Here is a 6,048-nt window from a genome sequence, read left to right on the forward strand (position 1 = left end):
GCAAATACATTTGTCAATAGTAAAGCATTAATAACAATAATGTGATAAAAAGACACTGTATTTGCCTTTCCTGCTATTGCTTGACTTTTAGCCTAGCTATATTTTCACGATCTAATGAACGATTTTTCCAACTAACTATTTATCAAATGAAATTTGTCATTAAAGTATAAATAACACGCTCACTCCACGGGTAGTAAACGATATAATTTTGTTCATTATAATAATGTCATACTCATAGTAATGGCATCACATTATTCATTTGTAATGACTGTATTACGTACTAGTATTATAAAGATCTACATTATAATGGCAGGGTTTCTTCGAGGGGAAATTAGACAAAGGAGGCAGTGAAAAACATACACGGGGGCTCGGGGCGATTTAGCCCCCGAAATGCCAAAAAGAGCCCCGGAAATGCCAAAAAGAGCCCCCGGAAATTTGCATAGAGTTAAAGGCAAACCAAATTTTAGAGTGCTATTTTCATGCACCTTGAAAAGTAGCCCCAGAAAAATAAATTATATTTTTTTCCCTGAAAGGAGGGAATGGCTAGTTTGGGGAAAAACGCGCAGGATGGATTCAAAGACATACCATAAGCACACATGCAGATGCTGCAGGCAGATACAGGGGGAGAGAGGGAGGGGGTTGTGGGGGGTCTGCCCCAGCAAAATTTAAAAAATGTGAATGTCTTAATTATACTGCATTTGAGGCACCCTGAAAATAAAATGACATTATTTTGACAACGGCGGGTAAATACAGGAACATTTTCACAATGTCGATGTTAAATTTGACAACGGAGGTGTGCCAGTGTGCCTCTTATGTATAAGAAACCCTGCAATGGCACCATTTAATCACTGGCAACTGAGTCAAGTGCGCCCCACCCCATCACACTCATGCTACAGCACACACATGTATTATCAAAATGTAGATCTACCATTGCAACCCATTCTCTCCCGCTCTCTGTACTGTAGCGGAGGCGAAACCTTCGCTGAAGGGGCTATAGCCTACAGTACAGTGAGTGAGCTAGTCCAAGTTTCCTCTGACCAATAAATTCAGGGGTCGAAATTAGCGGTATCCCGATATCCGCGGGATAATAGATTCTTGTGTTGGATACCAGATTTCAATGCTTGGCTGTTGTTGTTGACGTTGTGACATTAATTTTGTGTGGGCTACACCGACTCCGACTCCGAGCCATGCACGGCATACACTGATACAGGGCTACATCATGGGTTGAGCCATTAAAGCCGCAGTATGCGCATCCAAACGCTAATTTCTCCAGTACTAGACTAGAAAATTTATTCTTCGTGTCATGCATAATCACACTACCTTATGACAAAATAAACTCTAGACTCTAGTTCCTCCCATTTCACTGCGCGTTTGCTTAAAACCCACAAGAAAGAGGTGAGAAAACTGGCATTCTGGCGCAAACGCCGACTGTTTGCCAAACAATTTAGCCTCGAAGTGGTGAGGTGACGTCACATGTTTTTATCTTTGGTACACCCGTACCGCTGCACCGCAGCACCGCTGTGCGGTTGCTTGGCAGGGCAACGCGAAAGTGTCAACAACATCGGAGAATTTGAACAACATTGGAGGTATTTTCAAATACCTTTTATAAGACAACACGCCGGCGCAGTGAAATGGGAGGAACTAGAGTTTATTTTGTCATAAGGTACCGGTAGTGTGATTATGCATGACGACGTGGATATTCGTCCGAGCATCGGACACAGGTCTGTTCGTATGCGCTATTCGTCCGAGCAGCGTACCGCGCCGCAGGCGCAAATAAAGATGTTCCATACTGCAGTCCTCCAACCCGAAGCGATCAGGGCAGGACACAGGCTCCTACTAGCAATAATAAGGGGCCAAACAGGCATTGGGTCTGCTGCGGCAGTTGGTTAACTGCTCTGGAGATGCAGGCTTGTATGCCATTAGCCAGATGTAGAGTTCATCTGTTTGTCTGATTGAGCGACAAAAGACTAATATTTTTTTTGACTTGACGCCCATCTCTTTAATGTGATTTAGTAGCCACATTAGCTCTATTTCGTACTTTTCTGTCGACCGCTGCACATGAAGATATATGTTGGGCCTGAAAGTAAACAATGCAGACAGTCAGATGAATAGATGTTTCTAGTTGATAAAAAAGCCCGATCACTTTTTAAACAAAAAGAGACACCCTAAATAATTATTGTTGTTTATTGTTAAAACCTTTTGCTTTCACATAAAAACCGCAAATTATGTGCATATATATACATTTACCTATCTGGAACCAATGCAAGCATGTGCATATCGGGAGGAAGAGCAAGAACTTTCCTCAAATCCTCCAGCACTTCCTGCGTCGCAGTTGCAGTCAATATCAATAATGGTGAATCGTCAAAAAAGCTGATGAGATGTGTCACCTTTCGGTACTCTGGCCTGAAATCAGGCCCCTGTAAAGAGAAGTTGTGACAATTTTAGAATAAATATTACAATATAAAAAATATAATAATTAGTGCTGAGATGCTGATTGTTCTATTAAACAATTTATAACGACTGATAGACAGATAATGTTAGTTGACATGAAAGGTGGTGTCAGTTGTATATATGTTTGTGTAACAATACTATAGGATTGTGTGACACATACTGCATTATAAATATAGAATAAATGTGGAACACATGCATATTTACCATGTTGATATGCAATGAGCTTCGTCAAAGCACAGAAGGCACACCTGTGACTTGATAGCCAGAAGCATGTCGAGCCAAACTGGCTTCATTATGGACTCAGGGGAGGCCAACACTACATCAACGTCTCCAGATTGTATTGCTATTGTTAATGAACAGACATTGGCAAGTTATTTTGGTTATAGTAACATTTGTCGATATAATCAAGTAAAAGTGTATTGAAATTCATTTCTGAAATTCTTAGCATGTGAACCATGATACTTTCGGTGGCAACTCTTTCCCCAAATAGTAGATGCATATGCAGCAATGTACAAAGAACCTTCTATGTCAGTTGATTTCAAACCCTGCATGAGGCAGGCACACTTGATGTTATGCTTGAGCATATCTCGCTGCTGGTCCAGCATCAACGACCGTAATGGCGATATAACAATCACTGTTTTCTTCTTGCCAGATATCTAAACAAATTCTTTAATAAATATTGAGGTGTGTAACAAAGAAACAACATTCTTGTCATATTTTTACTGCAAAAGAATTGTGAAAAAATTCCCCCCCCTTCAGTTTTTTTTTTAATCACTTATAGAATTTAGTTATTTTAATTACAATAACTAAATTCCATAACTGATTAACTTAGATTCAGTATCAGTATCAGTGATTTCATTAACTTAAAATTACAATGTAATTACAGACAGTATGCAAATAAGCAACAACACAACATTAGTTAAACGTTGGAGCACTTTTACATAATAATAATAAATATATTTATATAAAATACATATTGCAATATAATACATAGCTAATAGTTAATAGGAATGAAACAGAGAGTAATAGTTTTGCGTTATTACTATATGGTTTTTGGCATCCAAAACCCCGTATCTCAAATTTCCCGCCAAAATTGCACGTGCTGTGAATCTGAAAAGTGCTACCTTTTCCATCATCAACTGGGAAGAAGCTAAATAGTATGCTTTTCCCAAAGCCCGTCGGCAGCAATCCGTACACACTAATTCCTTCTTTTAATCTGTCCAGGCATTCGGCTTGCTGTGGCTTCAGATCAAAATTGTAATTAAATTCGTTCCTCATAGCTCTAAACATGTCTGCTGCCATTTTCGGTTTTTGTGCATGGAAGTAAGATGTGTAAGGATGAAAAATATATATAACAAGAGACAAGATATTATGTTGACATGATGCTGTTTATTTAGCTATATTTTCAGAAATAAACAATTATGTAGAAAACAAAACTAGACGCTTCTAGCCAGCCAAGCAATATATTATGGGGCTAACTGTTCTGGCGCTACTGCAACGCACCGGAAGAGACGACATTTCTCACCGGCCAATGAAAGCATCGCTGTGACGTTGTCGCGGTGCGGTTCAATTCGATTGGCAGTTTTGACCGTTTTGTGTGTAGCGAGTTTGCGTGGTTTTTATGTCGTGATGTTTTAATAAAATAAACGTGATTAAAGAGGAGAAATACTGGCATGACAAGTATTTGTAATGTAGGTAAGATTGTTAATAAAGCGACGGCTTTAGGTATTTCTTTCTGATTTTTTATGTAACACGGCCGTAAATAGTAAAAAAGGTTGTCGTGATTTTGCATGTTGGAATTCACAGGTTTTTGTCTACTGGAAAGCCTATTGGGCCCTAAAATACACCAGAATATAAAAATTTTAGGGCAGCAATTTTATTGTCTATACGGTACAGTGTACGCGGGCTATACGAAACAGGAACACGACAATCGACATAAATGCAAAGAATAAATTGACATATATACAAAGTAATTGCTGTAAAATTAAAAAAGACCTCACAAATAAGTCTCAACACCTAAAACCTTTAAGCACGGTAGCCAAACACCTTAGTGCTTACCTTTTCTCTGGCAATATGTAACCTGGTATGATACAGGCGGTATGCGTTTCGCTTCACTACACTATCTAGCCGCCTGTACGCCCAGTCAACGCTGGCGTTTCGCAAGCCTCAGTGTATCGATACAGGGAGGAGCAACTTGATATAACTGGAGAAAGACGTCAGGCAAAAGCCTGCTCGCTGATCTGGCTGATTGCCTTATCAGCTTCTCTGATTGGGCGCAGAAACGATTTCGTGTTTACGCGTTGGCGGCTGGAGAGGCAAGGTGGTACAGGCGGTGAAGTGTAGTGAAAGCGGAACCGGAACCGCTGCTATCCATAGCAGGTTAGCAATACTGCAATGGTCGATGCCTCGATGCAAACTCCACGACAGATGGCGCTCTCGCTCTGGCTCGGTATTGGTTGATCGGCGATGGGCGATGTGTTGTATGTTTAAGTACGAGTTATGCAACCAGGGCATTTTTAATTCAGGTGATTTAGCCACTTCGGTTTGTTCAGTTGTCCATTTCATTCTAATAGTATAATTGTTTATTACTATATAATATATTGTATTATGCTTGGAGCTTTGCAGGCCGGCACAAAATGCGCATCCCAAAACGCACTAAACTTTTCCCAGCCCTAGACTAGCAAATACAGTAAAAAAACCCGGCGTATAGCCCATGAGTTTTAAGAGGAACATGTTAGGGCTAAAACTGATTTCCCAATTTAGACGCCGGCTTTTACATAAGAACTCCTGTTTAGGCTACAGATTTTAAAGTAGGTTCTTAATTTTCCATGGTTTTTTCCATTTTTCTTCTCCTCACATTTTTTGGCATGTTGTTTATTTCCTTGGATACATACTGTATATACCAGTATGTAAGCCCTGACAAACTTACACATGTAGCCCATCATGGGTATTAAGTTTTAGCAAAAAATTGCAGTCCTTGTAAGAAAATTTTTACCCACAATTTGAATCAAGTAAGCTTATACATACTTAAAAATAGAAATATAAGACCTATGTTAAGAACCCTTTTGAGGGCCTAAATTTCAGTTAGTCAGCATTTATATAAGAGACCTATTGAGCTAACGTTGGAAAACATCTATGTTCTTATACGCCGGGTTTTACTGTACTTCGTGTCATCCGCATAGGACGTGTGATATTTCGTCCGAGGCATCGGCACGTGCTGTTCGTAGCGCTAATTCGTGCCCGAGGCAACTCCTCAAAATCTCAAAGCCTACCTGAATTGATGTTAAAACCAGACCTCGGTTTTGCTTCCTAGTTATACCAAGTTTATATAGGCGAATGATAAGTAGCGAAACACTACCTATGATGGTGTATAACCAACATACGCAATCGGCATCACGCATGTGATGCAGGGTGTCACGAGCCGTAGGCAGTAAGGCGCCTGCGGTAGCAAATGCAAGGCGAAAAGCCCTAAAGGGCAAAATATAAGCCTAATATAATATAATATAATAACAATTTAGAGGTCTAGATTTTAAAATTGGCTGAGGGAAACCCCCCAGACCCCATTTACACTTCCTTCTCCGGCACTCCACGAGGCCG

The sequence above is a fragment of the Priapulus caudatus genome, unplaced genomic scaffold (assembly GCF_000485595.1).
Source record: "Priapulus caudatus unplaced genomic scaffold, Priapulus_caudatus-5.0.1 Scaffold791, whole genome shotgun sequence".
Classification (NCBI taxonomy): Eukaryota; Metazoa; Priapulida; class Priapulimorpha; order Priapulimorphida; family Priapulidae; genus Priapulus; species Priapulus caudatus.